At 41.1% G+C, this 16,191-nt stretch overlaps 1 long non-coding RNA gene and 1 pseudogene across 1 annotated transcript in view; one reads left to right on the top strand and one right to left on the bottom strand.

Moving 5' to 3' along the window:
• Window positions 1-1,941: 1,941 nt before the first annotated feature.
• The window catches only part of LOC130543554 (uncharacterized), an 85,535-nt gene continuing 71,285 nt past the window's right edge, over window positions 1,942-16,191 (bottom strand). The window contains exon 3 of the long non-coding RNA XR_008958993.1: window positions 1,942-2,005. This is a non-coding gene — a long non-coding RNA (uncharacterized LOC130543554). The remainder of the gene's footprint in view (window positions 2,006-16,191) is intronic.
• Window positions 13,329-14,155, top strand: LOC113264653 (60S ribosomal protein L6-like; annotated as a pseudogene).

Below are 16,191 nucleotides of genomic sequence, written 5' to 3'. Positions count from 1 at the left end.
ACCCCAAGGGCAATGAGCACACACAGAACCAATCCCACTTTCCAATAAAAGTAACCAGGGCTCATTGGACAAAGGGTTGTTTCTAGGACTGGGGCAAGGAATATGCAAGATGTACCTAGAGTACCTTGTAGTATCAGAAAAGAGAGAAGAAATCAAAAAGATAAAAGGATAGAGCATGTCAAAGGAACACTACAATCAGCCTGAATGAGCCCCCAATGGTCAAAGCTGGAATAATTTAAGTAACAAAATAAATAACATCCTATAGGATTATAACCCACGGTACAAATATATATATTATATATATACATATATATACACATATATACCTGTATGTATATATGTGTATATATGTATGTGTATGTATATGTATATATGTATGTGTGTATATATATATATACACCCATACTGATGTAAGTAAATTATTACATAAATTAGTAAATGCATGGAAAGAGACAAATATTCCTTACAGAAGAAATCTAAATAATATATGCCTATACTCTCCATCCCAGGAGATAGAGCTTATTCCCTCTCTCTAACCTGCTTGGGGATGGGCTAAACTTAGTGATTCACTTCCAAAGAACACAGTAGGGAAGTAGAAAAATAGTAACTTCACAGCAGAGAAACCTGCCTGGCAAATGCTACCCTAACCAAGTGATAACGATTAATATCCTCAGTGATATCATGTGACTATTGAGTACCCTGTCATATGAGAGGACAAAAAGGACATTCCACCTCTGTGGTATTCTTTCCAAAATCCTACAACCCCAATCTATCCACAAGAAAACATCAAACTCAGACTGGGGGACATTCTCAGGGTACTCCAGGATCCTCAGTACTCCTCTGCCAGTACTCCTCAAGACCATCAAAGTCATGAAAAACAAGGAAAAATTGAGAAACTGTCACAGACCAGAGGACTGGGAAGACATGCTGACTAAATGTAATGTAGTACCATGAGTTGGATCCTGGAACAGAAAGAGGACATTAGTAGATAAAACTGGTGAAAGGCAAAGTTGGAGTTCAGTTAGTAGTAATGTAAAACCAATTTCATTTCTTCCTTTTGACAAATGTACCGTGGTGATGTAGGATGTAACATTAGGAGAACTGGGTGACATATGGGAACTCCCCATGCCATCTTTGCAACTTTTTTGTAATTCTAAAATAATTCCAAAATAAAAAGTTTACAAGCAATTATTATATCCTAAAATAGGCAATCTATACAAATGAAGTAAAAATGCAACTATAGATCACACCAAGGAAAGGAAGCTAGAAATAAGAACATAAAATTTTTCATGTTGATATTGGTTTTCTGCTACCCAGAACTACTGATAGGAATGTTATTCCTTTGTTCTTCATAAGGCACTTTGGGGAAAACACGAAACCCAGCCAAACTCATCCACGAATGCTTGCTGGGTACATACCATGTGCCAGGCACTTTCCTAGGCACTAAGGATGTTCTGGTGAACAAGACATTCCTCCTGCCTTCCAGTCTCATTGGAGAAAAAGAGAAAAGCCAAAACAAAATAAAACACAAAAGTCCTGCCTCAGAGGTAATCTCAAGATGGTAAGGGCACACCCAGGAGGAGCATCTGACCAATTTGATCCCGGGGCACCATGTCCATGGATAAGAAGTGCACGAATGATCTAATGTGCCTTATGACCACTGCAAGAACCCTGGTGATGGTCACATACATCAATGTTCTTCCAACAGCATAGAGCACATTTGGGAAACACAAGTTTAACCATGCCACCTTCTTCCTTCCTTCAAGGGTTTTTCCATTACTCTTAGAATCAAGACAAAGCTCCCTATGTGTTATGACTAGTTTCAGGTGTCAAGCTGGTTAGGCTATAGCACCCAGTAATTACCCCCAAGCCAGGTACTACTATGGAGACATTTTTAGATATGTTTTTATATCTTTGAGTCAACTTTGAGTAAAGAAGATTACCTCAATGATGTAGTAGGTCTCATTCAATCAGGTGAAGTCCTCAAGAGCAAAAACCAAAGTTCCTAGAAAAGAAGAAATTCCTTATCAAAAAAGAAGAAATTCTGCCTCCATATTACAGCATCAACTCCAGCATCAGTTTCCAGTCTACCTCCCTGCCAGCCTGCCCTACAGATTTCAGACTTGTCAGCTTTCTTAATTTACATATAGAGATTATCTTATATATATGGTTATATTATAGATATTATCTATAGGATCTATATCATATATATAAATATATATCATATTTAATAGGATAGATACATGATTTGGTTCTGTTTATATACATAAATGATATATGTATCTCTTATTGGCTCCATTTCTCTGGAGAATCCTGATTGATACACCATGGTCATGGTGTCCAGGCTTCATACAATCTGGCTCCTACCCTCCTCACCAGGTTCACCTTCCACCCGACTCCTTCTGTCTCTTCCCCTCACACTGGCCTTCTCACATCCTTTTCTCATCCTGAGTCCTCTCAACTCATCCTGTCCGCTCCCTCCACAGTCTGTTCTCTCTGCTTGGATCCCTTTCCCTTCTTTTCCTGATTAACACCTATTCATGCCTCAACTCTTAGCTGAACCATTGCTTCCTCAGGGAACCTTCCCTGGCCCCACAATGTCAAACCCATTGGATAAGTTGCAACTTCAGTCTTCCTTACATGGAAACTCCAAAAGGCATGAAATATGACTGGTTGTGTTCATTGTACATAATTATATTGCCTAGCACAGTGCTTGGGACAGAAAAGGCTCTGAGTGTGAGTTTGGTGAATGAATGTCAACACAGATGATATAAGCACAGAAAACTGCCCCTCTTCATGGACATAGCCTCTGAAGCTCTTACAGGTAGAATCCAGAGGCCCAGCCCTCTTGACAACTCATAAAACTGAAACTCAAGACCAAAAAAAAAAAAAAAAAAGGGGAACTCAGGGAGGCAGTCAAAGCAGGCAGAAGGAGGGGGCTTTACTTGCGGGAGACCGAAATGTCTCTGCAGATGGGCTGGAGGTGGTCAGTGTGGCTGCAGCCTCATGGTGATACCGACTTCCCTAAAAATACCACCTACCTCTTAACCCAAACCAGAGTTTATGTAATGACATTTCCCACTTATTACCAGCTGCCAAATGTTGAAACTCTCAGAAGTACCTTTAAGTCTTAAAAGAAATATCAACTCTAGCCTACTAAGAAGAAAAAAGGAAAAAGATATTTACATGACCAGATTTCTCTTTATTAAAAAAAAGGCTCAAACCTAAAAAACATTGAGCCCTTGCTGAATTTTGGTTAATAGAAGCAAGTGATTATTACATTTCTTTAAGTTATTTCTACCCTGCGTTACTGCACTGGATAAACTGGGAAAGTTCTCACAACACCAGGCCCCTGGGCCACATTTCCAAAGGTAGTAGTTATAGCTGATTCTTCAATTCATATATATGACAACTTTGAAGTCTATCTTCAAATTCATTGATATGCTTCCTATTGACAGGTGGGGTCTATATGCCCTGCTCTTGAATCTGAGCAGTTTGTGACTCACTTGTACCCAATAAAATGTGTTGGAAGTGCTGCTGTATGACTTCTGGGGCTTGGTCACAGATGACCATAAAGCAGACATTCCATCTGGTTCACAGGGACAGTCGTCATTGGAGCCCTGAGCCAACAGGTAAGAAGTCTGACACTCCTGCGACTGCCATGCTATGATGAAGCCTAGCCACACAGGGAGGCCATGTGAAGACACTCCAGTTGGCAGTCCTGGTCTTCGAGTCCTCCTCACCCAGGTGCCAAATATGTAAATGAGCAAGTTGTCAGATGATTCTAGTCCCCAGCTGTTAAGTCAAACCCAGACTTTGAGTTTTCTTAGCTCAGATATGGGGAAAGGGAAGCTCAAACAAGTCATCCCCACTGTGCCCTTTCCAAATTTCTACCTCAAAAGCATACTGAAATAGTTATGGCTTTGTGCCACTGTGTTTGGAGTGGTATTGGCTATGCAGCAAAAGGAACCAGAACAATATAGAAAAATGGGAGTTATTTCTTAGATGTCAAAACAAGTGTGCAACTTTTCTCCACAGAAGTCAACATCCATCAATGGCTTTTACCTCTGACAAATCCTTCAAATGTAAACAAACAAATAAGAGTGGATTCCAAACAGCTTTACCTACTCAGAAAAGCATTATATTTGAGAAAGGGACTGTTCAGTCAGCGTTCAATGAATGAATAAAGGAATGGCCCAAAGAGCCAAGACATGTTTAGGTGAGGATACAGCAGAAGGCACAGGATTGCTTTCCAGGATCAATGGCAACCTTAGCCCCCAGTTCAAAAAATTCAATCCAATAGAAATCTCTAGGGCTCATCCTTGTGTTCTCATTCCATCATGTTTAATGCTACTCATCAAGAACCAATCACATGCAAAGGATATATACTTGTATATGTCACATATACAGATACAAAACTGAGCTGGGTAACAAACCCATTTGTGGCAGAAAGATTCAAAATTATTTTGACAAGCTAAAATAATGAAACAAGATAAAAAATGAGTGGCTGAAGTAAGCTTATTCCAGAGGGGAGCTGAAGATTGGGTAAAGACCACAAATTCTTTCAGGAGAGCTGTTGGATTCAACCTGGAGATAATAGGAAACTACAGAATTCTTTAGAATATGGAGGCATTGTGGGGCACCTGGGTGGCTCAGTCGTTAAGTGTCTGCCTTCAGCTCAGGTCATGATCCCAGCATTCTGGGACCGAGCCCACATTGGGCTCCCCGCTCAGTGGGAAGCCTGCTTCCCCCTCTCCCAACCCCCCTGCTTGTGTTCCCTCTCTTGCTGCCTCTCTCTGTCAAATAAATACATAAAATCTTCAAAAAAAAAAAAAAAAGAATATGGAGGCACTGTGATTAAATATCACATTTTAGAAGATTAATTTGATATCTCTATATGTGATGGATTCAAGAGAGAACAAACAGAAGAAAGGCCACTTAACACTTAGGAGATGTTCACAGTCCCACAACAATAAAAATCTATGGATCTGGACTGGTCTGGCCATAGTGAGTGGAAAAGAGGCCAAGAGGCGATTTGGTGGCCTGACCAGGAAGACCTAGGCAGCCAACTGGACATCAGGAGTACAGGTGAAGGAAAAAGTCAGAGAAGACTTAGAGGCCTTGAGTGAGAGGTCAGCAGAGCTGATGGCAACAGAAATAAAATGTAAAAGGAATTATGCCTGGAGAAGAGGAAAAAGAGTTCAGTAGGAATCTTGGACTTTGAAACACTGCTAGTGAGACAATTTGGTCACAAGAACCAATGGATAATTGGAGACTTTGTATTAAGGTTTAGGGGAGAAGACAGGCCTAGAGAAATGGATTTGGGAACCATCAGCCTGGAGGTGATACCTAAAGCCATGAATGAATTCCCATGTTTTTTCCATGTTAAACTATGTTAACTTTTTGGCCTTCATGGCATATTATAAACTCAAGATGAAATACTGTGAAAATACACTGCATCTTTTTCAAGTAATGGGCTGCATAAGTAGGTCTACCATACCACAACCATTTTGTTGATAACAATTAAGAAACAAAATATGAATTGCCAAGAGTACCTATATTTGTGTTGGCTCTTGATATATTTTGAGCTATTCCTCCTACTCCCTTCAACTGCCAGGATTGGCTACAGAAATTAAGGTCCATTTTTAATGCTTTTAAAGAATATCTGGGTGGGCCGCTGTCCCTATTGCTCTCCACTTGAATAAACTGTAAGAACACCAAGAGCTTTTGTAGAGCCAGAAAGAACCAAAGAATGTGCAGCTGGAGGTATCAGCTGTGCATATCTAATTCTGGCCAAAGTAACTCCCCAGAGCGTCCAGCTGTAGAGAGAGAAAGAAAAAGAGAAGAAAGAAAATAATTTAGTCAGGGAAGCCAACAGTGGCTAAAGATTCGAGTTGGCCACAGAACACTATGACGCTTGGGGACCAGAAGAGGTGCTGCTGCCACCACCACATTTGGGTAACTTACAATTGCAAAGTGCACATCTGTCTGTGACCATCTGTGTGAACGCATGCTGGGGGGCAGAGACATGCTGAAATACAATGACCCAAAAGTGGAATGAGATAAGATAAGGAGAGGAAAATATGTAAGGAATCTAACTGATTTCACTTAGAAAGAGACAGCAAGTTGAAAGAAAGTGTGGGATGGGGTCTCCTTAAATAAATTATGACTCAGCAAGTGCCATTTTATCTATCTAAGAAAATAATTACAGGAAAGCAATGTTTCCTGAAAAGAGTCTCTGTGAATGAGCCCATTTGGAATAGTGACAGAGGTTTCTGGCAGATGAAGGGTAGCCCTGCAGGACTTCCCCGGAGAGGACGTGGCCTGATCTCAGTCAGGTACAGAACTGAAGCATCGTAACCATGAACTTGTAGAAAGCATTGAAGCCTGCTTTCCTTGGCCTCCATAGTATCTAGCATATTTCACGAGCTGACTGTCCTCTGACCTCTCTCAGCCATCCTTCAGTCACTTTCACAGGTTTCTCTTCTTTTGCTTCTTCTTAATACTGAAGCTCCTCTGGGCTCTAAACTCTCCTCTCTTCCCATCCACTCTCCTCAGAAGATCTCTGGTCCCTTGACTTTAGTGTCATTCTTGTGTTGATGACTATAAAATATTTACTCTCACCCAGACCCCTTGTCTGAGCTCAGACCTGGACAGCAACTGCACACTGGGTATCTCCTCCTGGGCATTTTATAAACTTCTATAAGACTGAACTCATAACTTTCTCCTAGAGATTTATGCCTCCTCTACTGTTTCCTGTCAGTAAATGCCACCTCCATTGACTCATTACTAGGAGTCCTCATTTGAATGCTCTTTCCTTTGGTACAAACTTCAACCATACGCCAGTGTCCCAAAATAATCCACCAATCCCCAGCCCCATGTCCATTATCCTAGGCCAAGGAACCACCAACTTTCATTTCATTATCACAACAGCCTTCTGACTTGTCTTCCTGTCTATGATCTTGATTCTGCTCTACTTCATCCCCAATCCATTCTCAGGCACTCATTCTGGAATAAATCCCATCATCTCACTTCTTCAGCCAAAAACTCTTTCATGGGTTACTATTGCTCTGACGATAAGGTCCAAATTCATTCATAGGATTTGCATTATTGGCCCACCTCACATTCTTACACCTCTCCTTTGCCTCCCTTTAAACTCTACTCTCCAGCCGTGCTCAGTTTTTTCTAGGATCCTTGAGCTCACCAAATCGTCCCTTGACTACGGGCTATAGGTTACCTGGCATTCTCTTCTTTTCCTTGCCAAACAATGGCTATTCATCCTTTAGGTCCCAGTTGAGACAAGCTTCCCCTGACAAACCTTCTCTGAACAGCCCAGTCTGGGTTAGGGGGCCTGAAGTGAACTCCCCAACACCCTGTATTTTTCCCCATCAAATCACATTCTATTGTTAATGCCTATTTACATAGCTTTATTTTCCAGTAGACTTTGAGGTCCATGAGGGCAGGAAGCATGTCTGTTTTATGGGCAATCATATGTCCAGCACTTATCCCAGTATCAGATGTTGAATGATTATTACATGAATAGGTGATTGGTAAACTCTCTGATCAGCAGCACAACTCTGCCAGGTCTATGTCAATGTCTCCTCAGAGAATTAGAAAGATTTCCAAAGTTCCTTTGTCTAAGATGAGCCTGGCAGCTACAATCAGTATCTCCAGGAACATCCACCCCCTGACATGTGGCCAAACGAGTCTACTGAGAGATTCTCAGCTGCAACTCATTGCAAAGCTCTATGCCAAGCACAAAATAATCTCTTCACTTCCAGCAAGGGAAGTCAATAAATGAAGAACCTTTCCTTTGGTGTCAGGAGCCTAGAGAGGCAAAATATGAAGCAGAAAGATCTAAAAGGACTAAGAGTCTTCCTAGAGAAGACTCTATTATACTGTTCCTTAAATCAGTGGTTTCAAAACTTGAGTTTATATCAGAATCACCTGGAGGACTTGTAACAGCACAGATGTCTGGGCCCGACCCCCAGAGTTTCTGATTCAGTAGGTCTGGGATGGAGCCAGAAAATTTGCATTTCTAACAAGTTTCCAGGTGATACTGATGCTGGGGACCACAACCCTGAGAACCACTGCACTAAACATTTGAGTCACCCCTCTTAGTCATACAGACATAAGAGAAGTAGGCCTCTACTGTCCTGGGGGAATGGGGGCACCTATCCTAAACCCCTGGAGAGGAAGATCTCATTGCTGGGCAGGAAGTGGGGAAACTTGCACAGGGATTAAAGAACCTCTGGGAAACAAGAACTCAGAAAATCAAAACTCCAGTCCCTCTGTATTGAGGTTGAAGGCTTTTAGAACCATTCTGATAACTTAGGACCATTCAAATTATTATAACTCTTCAAGAAAAAGACATTAGAACCTTCGTGGTAGTATGCCTACCCAACATTCATTCATGAATTCTACTGAAAACAGATCATTTTCCTCTGGGAACTATCATTCCCTAGTTCTCAGCCCTTATGATTCAGTTAAGAAAGACATCCCCCACCCCACTCCCTCACCCCAGCACAGGGAAGAGCCTCAAACATAGGTCTGTCCAATAAGCGTGTGCCACACCCAGCCCACAGTGATTGGTTCAGAATTGGCAGGATATAGGGTGGTCCCATGAGAGTCAACCCTGGACAACCAGTGAAACTGTTGGGAAAGGGACCCTTTTTTTCCCCCTGGAGGTGCCAAACTGATAGGAAGTAAGTCTGGGGCTTCTGGTAGCCACTGCTACCAGAGGGAAGAGTGTGACAGAGAGTGTAACAGAGGGAAGAGTGTGACACTGAAGAAAATTCAGCCAAGAGATGATAGAGACATACTCCTGACAACATCATCTGGCTCTAGCAGGGCCTGAAGTTAAAACATTCTTGGACTTGAGCTGAATTTCTGCTGCTTGCAACTGAAAGAATCTTTGGGGTTTTTCTTCAAAAAAAATTTTTTTAATTCTAGTTAGTTGGTCAACACACAGTGCAATATTGGTTTCAGGAGTAGAATTTAGTGATTCATCACTTACATAGAACACCCAGTGCAGAAGAGTCTTGACTGATGAAATTCGACTAGTAAACCCTTGCATTGCTCTGGCCTAGGATGTTTAAGTAACCAACTGCTTTAGTGGTTTCTCTCAAGAAAGACAGACCTGCCAGGCCTATAGATTTACAGGCCCTATGGGATTCTATGGAATAAATTTTTTCCCAACAAACCAATTCTTTAGCAAGGCACTTAGCCTCAACAGTGCTTACTTGCCTTCTTTCTCTCCTCTCTGAGCTCCCTGAATATGAGAAGTATGCACTCTATAACAGATTTTTTTTTTTTTGGTTGCCATGCAAGGTAGCTGGCTCACAGGTGCTCAATTATTTAATGACAATTATGTGAAAGACTGTTTGCAAACAGCCTTCAAAAGAAAAATAACAAGTTTGGGTCTTATTAGTGTGTGTCCAAAGGGAATGAAAGAAAAAAAGGAGAGGGGGTCAAGGGGAACAAAGCACAGTATAAGTAATACTAAACTAAAACAGGTAGTAACTTGCAAAGTTGAACTTCCAAAGTCAGGTAAGTCTTCACTCCACTCTAGAATATTTCTAACTCAATCCCAACTCCCACTAGAAGCTTCACCATTTTTCTTTTCTTTGAAAAAGCCATTGTGGAGGAGGGGGTGCCAGAGAAGGACAGCTAAGATGGTGACTCCCACATAAGTCAGCTTCCTCTTCCCAAATCAGTTTCCAGAAACTCTGCCACATCATGCAATGAAATGAGCACCCCCCCCAACCCCCAGCGGCTTCTAGCTCAAAGGAAAGTCTCAGAGTCATGGACAAAGACGATGGCAGCCCTCCTTCGGTGGCTTTCAATGATAAATAGCTTCCTGCCCTCACAAACCCTGAACTCATGGAAAAGAATTACTACCTGGAAAAGAGAAGCCAGGAAAGGTTTGTAAGTATACCTGGCACAGGGTTTGTCACTCACATCTTCGTAGTGAAACGTGCCTGTTGCCTCCTGAGCAGTCTATCAGAACCACTGAGCACCGCGGTGGTCACAGACTCTTCGAAAACTGGGCCCAAGAAGTGGCCCATCTTTCTGACATCAAGAGACCCGCCATGGAAGAAAAACAGAAACGGCACAGATGGCGCTGCTTTTCAAATCCTGAGGGATGTCCTGAGATTAGCAGCTTTCCTCTGTGTCGGCCTCAAAGACTTCCTTCACAATTGTTCATCAGCTAGCTCAAGGGATAGGCAGTGAAGTTCACTAAAACAAAAACATAACTCAAACATCCAAAACAGCTGGTGGAAATTGTGACTGTTTTAGAGGAGCTGACTTATCTAGCTGAGTCAAAACAAGTGTGAGCGCTTCAAACAGGCACAAGATCAGAAACAGAATTAGGTGTTTATTGAGTGCTGTCCCTCTTGGTTTTTTTTCTCCCTTGCCAGACATGAATCTCCTTAGCTTCATCCTGACAAGGAGTAATATCCTTCATGACATAAGAATTGACATTTTGGGAAATTCATTTTAAAATAAGGTGTTTGTCCTAATTGTAAAAGTACTTATTGCTATTTAGAGTAAATTCGGGGAAAAAAAAACTAAATAAAAATCCCAATGCTGTTTCCATTTTGTTCTTCTGACTTACACCCATACCACATAATTTTAAATATTTATGTCTTTATTAAAAGAACTCACTTTAATTGATTTTTTTCATCTAGTATAATATGAGCATCTCCCCTGGTCGTTGATCTATTCTTCCACAACATATTTATGTCTGCAAATGAACACCATCAGTTATTTAGCTAATGCCGATTGTAAACACTTAGGTCTAATTCTGTGTTATGGTAAATACTGCTGTGAAGAATATCCTTTTGATAATCTTTGCACAGGTACATAGGAAATTTACTTTCTCTTTTAGGACGCTAAAATTCAGGAAATAACATGGATGGTAATTAGCATGGAAGGAGTATAGACCCTTTCTCCCCGAGACTTTCTGCCAATTGTCTCCTTTTGCATATTTTCAGACCAGTTGGACAGCCACTGTTAGAACTTCAAGGCCTTCCTGGTTTCACAGGCACTTTGCTTTCGGTTAAGTTCATAGTCTCTTCAGTTTGCAATGCAGAAACACTGAAATAACTGTTTTTAAAATGCATGGCAAGAAATAAAAGCAAATAAAATAAATAAATATTAGGGAAGATCCCTAATCCTGGTAGGAAAAAGTGAATAAAGAACTATACCAAAAAAGGTATCAGACTGATTACAGTGGACCACTCAAAACCTTATCTTCCAGAAAACTCTCAATTTATAGATAATTTGTAGCAGGCTTTACAACCATAGAAAACTAGCTAAAATTTTCCACTTTCTTATTTTTCCTGTTTTCTAATTCAAAAAGTGAAATGAAACATTCCAAAAGAGAAGACTTTTAAATGGCAGTATTACCTCTCATTCTAGATTTACTGCCCACGTTGAACAACAATCGCTTCTGTATTGGCACGAGCCATTCAGCCACTCACCATCGGGAGATGAATCACTCCCCATGAAAAATCATTCCAGAATTTGGATAACAGAGAAGTTCGCCTCCCGCCAAAAGCTCAACAAATGCTGGTAAAAATTGGGGAAATCACGATCACGAAAGACTGCAATAGTTTCAAAGAGTGTCTCTTAGTAGTCACTGCACTCTGCCCTCTGAAAACAGCGTAAGCAACTTCATACACACACAGCCCCTGCCAGTTTCCCTTAAAAGTCTCGTTCTCTTCATCACCACCGAGTGGAATTAAAAACAGTTGGTCAAGCTCCACTAATCGACAGCTGCTTGCAATTAGATGAAGCATTTAGAGCCATTCTCTTAACTACCTTCCCAACTGCCTAACCATTCAGCATGAGCAATACACCGTGACAATTTGCCAGAATGTTTAACTTATCTCCATCTCTGGTGGTTTCTATACCTTCCTTATTTTCTTCGGTCTTCCCACACACTGTCTGACTCTTCCAGTTCCTCTTGTTAAATTAGGGGTATACAGAGAAGGGATTAGTTGAAACCAGGTCGAGCCGCTTTGTGCTAAGATGGAAAATTCTACCCAGGCAACTATTAGAGGGCAAAGTAGATCTTGATGTTTCTCAAAGAGAAGGGGGAAAAATGCCTTTTCTTTTCTTTTCTCTTCTCTCTCTCTCTCTCTTTTTTTTTAACAATGAACTAGAAAGTTTCACTGTAATTTTGCTCCTTAAAGTTAATGAAGAAAAATAAAAGTTATCAGACTTTTATAAGCTCTTTCCAATTCTCGTAGCTTATAAACATTAGTTTTAGAATAAGGAGAAAACATATAGATCACTTTATTCAATTTTTTTCTTTACAAACTAGGCATCCAGAGCATAGATCCTTTTCTCAACGTCACAGAAAAATTGGCAGAGCATGGACTGAATCCAACTCTCTTGATTCTCAGTCCCTATGGACTTGTGCTGCCCCAGCTCCCTTCTCTAAAGAGAAAATCTTCCCATCTCTAGAAGGAGCCAGAGGCCAGGCTGAGGCCAGGACTTGCGCTATCCAAGGGGATAAAACTGCAGTCCTCCCAAGATTCTCTAGCTAGAATCCTATCTTAGCACTTAAAGTAGAAAGAAAAACAGACATGATATGGCTTCTCTTTTGCAATTGTTTTTCTCACTACCCCATGCACACACACAGGAAAAGACTGTCCGAAAATCTCACCATATTTTGTTTTATCTCCACCTCAACTTCGCTCAGGTTCATCCCCATCCTAACCTCATTTGACCAATTTTGTGGGCGAAGATAGGAAGGGAAGGGAAAAGAAATGAGAGAGATGGGGGCGGGGAATCGATGGAAGGAAGCAGTTATACCCACTCAAAATTCAGGAAGTTAGAATGAGAGCTGGGACGAGCATGGGTGCCCTCCCCCTCCAGGCCTCATGCTCACAGCCCTGGCTCTTCCTTTCTCCACTCTTCCTGAGGCTAATCACCTCATCTCCAGAAACCTCCTCACAACCTCACACCTCTAGCTCAGTCCTTCGGACAGTTGAAGTCTCTTTCTGTACCTGCGGGCATGCTAGAACGTCAATTCACTTTCTTCTTAAACTCCTATTTCTATTATACTTACAATAGAAAGTTTTCCTCATTTCTGCTTCAAAGTCTTTTTTGTTGATCATTTCATTATGTTCCTCTATACCATCTACATATAATATGCTTCTGCTATATATATTGACACAGATTATATGTCCCAGCTCCATTTACACAGAGAGATGCATAAGTGATAAAGATAGAGATGTTTAAAATTTTCCTGTGGCCATCATGTTCCAACTGTCAAAAAAAAAAAAAATTATTCTGGCTCTTTCCCATCTTGCAAGATGGCAGGTGAAAAGGCTGAGAAACCAGAGAGGAAGGAGAAGAAATCCTAAGTCAGGAAGGCTGATGCCATGGCAAAGTTAAAAAGCATAACCTCAAGGCCAAAAATACTCAGCAAGGAAAGCCTTGCTGCAGCCAAAGTCCCATCCTGGTCAGAGGAATTGGCAAATATTCCTGATCTGCTCTGTACAAGAGGAAGTATTTGGCAGCTAAATTCAGGATTGAAAAGAAAAAGGAGAAAGTTCTTGCTACTGTCACGACACCAGTTGGTGGTAGCAAGAATGGTGGCATTCCACTGGCTTCACTTCACCAAATGCCTAGACGCCATCCTACTGAAGAGGTTTCCTCAAAAGTTGTGGACCCATGGCAAAAACTCCTCAGGCAGCAGGTGAAAAAACTGAGCTACCAACCCCCCCGGGACCATTCTGATCATCCCCCCTCCGCATCACCGAGGTGAAAGAGTGGTCTTCTCGAAGTGTCTGAGCAGGGGCTGGCCACTTGTGACGGGACCTCTGATCACCACCGAATTCCCTACACAGAACATAAGAGACATTTGTCATCACCCCCTCTACCAGAATTTATATCTGGTAGTTGTGAGAAATCCCAAAACATCTCACGGATGCTGACTTCAGGCAGAAGCGGCTGTGTAAAGCCCAGACGCCAGGAAGGTGAGATCTGAGAAATATAAGCTTATAGAGCGGCGCGAGGTTGATCAGCTGTGGACACCCAAATTCTGCCCCAAATCAAACCTGGTCCTCAACTCCAGGGCTAGCTCCATTCTGTGTGTTCTCTCACCAATGTAGTTCATCCTCATAAACTGGTGTTCTAAATTTCTTACAAAGAATCAAATAACTGATACGTTTCAAAAAAATTATTCTGGTTGGTATTAGTACTACATTACCAGTATAAGCTGGTCAACCTGACATAAGTATATTATAAATCTTACGGGTAATTATTAAATAAATATATTCTTTTGGAAATTAGTCTCTTAATGAATTCAATGACATAGTTTTTTAATCCCAATTAATTCAGTTTCTATGACTTATTATTAATGCTACACTGTGGCAATTTTCAGAATCACATCTTTTCCCAATTTTTCATTTTCATAGAGGTAAGCACTGAGAAAATGCTGTGGCATCCACCTAAATATGCAGAGAAAACAGAAGTTTTGTTAGAGGAATGATCCTAAATTCTAGGGTCTTCTTCCTAGTTACAAACCAAAATGATAAAGTGGTCCATCATCAAAAATTATTTTTAAAGACTTACCTGCTGACTGCATAATTAGGGCCTTCTTCAGTTTTTTAAATTTAAATTCAATGAATTAACATATAGTGTATTATTAGTTTCAGAGGTAGAGTTTAGTGATTCATCAGTTGTATATCACACCCCGTGCTCATTCCATCACGTGCCCTCCTTAATGCCCATCACCCAGTTACCCCATTCCCCACCACCCACTTCCTCTCCAATAACTCTGTTTGTTTCCTATAGTTAAGAGTCTCTTATGGTTTGTCTTCCTCTCTGATTTCACCTTATTTTATTTTTCCCTCCCTTCCCCTATGATCCTGTTTTGTTTCTTAAATTCTGCATATGAGCAAAATCATATGATAACTGTCTTTCTCTGATTGACTTATTTCGCTTAGCATAACACCCTCTAGTTCCATCCGTGTTTTTGCAAATGGTAAGATTTCTCTTTTTTTGATGAGTAATATTCCATTGCATATATATATACGACTTCTTTATCTACTCCTCTGTCAAAGGACATCTGGGCTCTTTCCGTAGTTTGGCTATTGTGGATATTGCTGCTATAAACATTGGGGTGCAGGTGCCCCCTTTGGATCACTATGTTTGTATCCTTTGGATAAATACCTAGTAGTGCAATTGCTGGGTCATAGGGTAGCTCTATTTTCAACCTTTTCAGGAAGCTCCATACTGTTTTCGAGTGGCTGTACCAGCTTGCGTTCCCACCAACAGCGTAAGAGGGTTCCCCTTTCTCCACATCCTCACCAACATCTGTTGTTTCCTAACTTGTTAATTTTAGCCATTCTGACTGATGTGAGGTGGTATCTCATTATGGTTTTTGATTTGTATTTCCTCGATGCCAAGTGATGTTTAGCATTTTTTCATGTGTTCGTAGGGCCTTCAATTTTGTTAAAAACCAAGAACTAGAGACCAATTCCCTTGAGAATAGATTTTGGATTTACTCCATGATAAGAGTTATTCATTTTTTCAACGCTTATGTCAAGGTTTTGAGTTATTCCTTATTTTGCCCCACAGGTGATTTTATACCCTAGGACAAAGCACCCTAGCAAGACTCACTAGGAAATAAGTACGACTTTATTCATAAGGATGTAGGAAAGGTAAGTGAGCCCTTTGGGCAGATCCATTTTAGGAAATCACAAAAAGAAGATGATTCTCTGAGAACTATATGTGCCTGCATAGCCTTAGGATTTCTTCATGCACCCGGGAATATGCATATCCCAGTATGAACGTCACTAGGCTAAAGACCCTGCATGACCCAGCCCCTACCTGCTTGCCAATCTCCTTTCAAACCCTTCTTTCCTCCATGCTTTCAGTTCCTCTGGGTCCTTGAGTGTGCAGGTCCTGCTGCTTAAACATCACTTTCTCAGAGACACCTTCTCTGACCATCCAACGGAAAATAGGTTTCCAGGGTGTTCTCTCTCGAAGTTCTCCACTCTTCTCCTTCCTTTCACTTATCACAACTCGCCTCATGTATTCATTTGTGTTTATTTTAGTGTCTAATGTGGTACCCTGCCAACATCTTAAGCATCCATTGAGAACTTGCTAGTGAAGCAAGTTCCCAGGTCATACCCCACACCCACTGAGAAGATCTCTGAATGAAGGTCT

This window comes from Ursus arctos, unplaced genomic scaffold, assembly GCF_023065955.2.
Source record: "Ursus arctos isolate Adak ecotype North America unplaced genomic scaffold, UrsArc2.0 scaffold_13, whole genome shotgun sequence".
Taxonomy (NCBI): Eukaryota; Metazoa; Chordata; class Mammalia; order Carnivora; family Ursidae; genus Ursus; species Ursus arctos.
The sequence above is the reverse complement of the archived record's forward strand: the minus strand, read 5'-3'. Positions and strand labels throughout refer to the sequence as shown.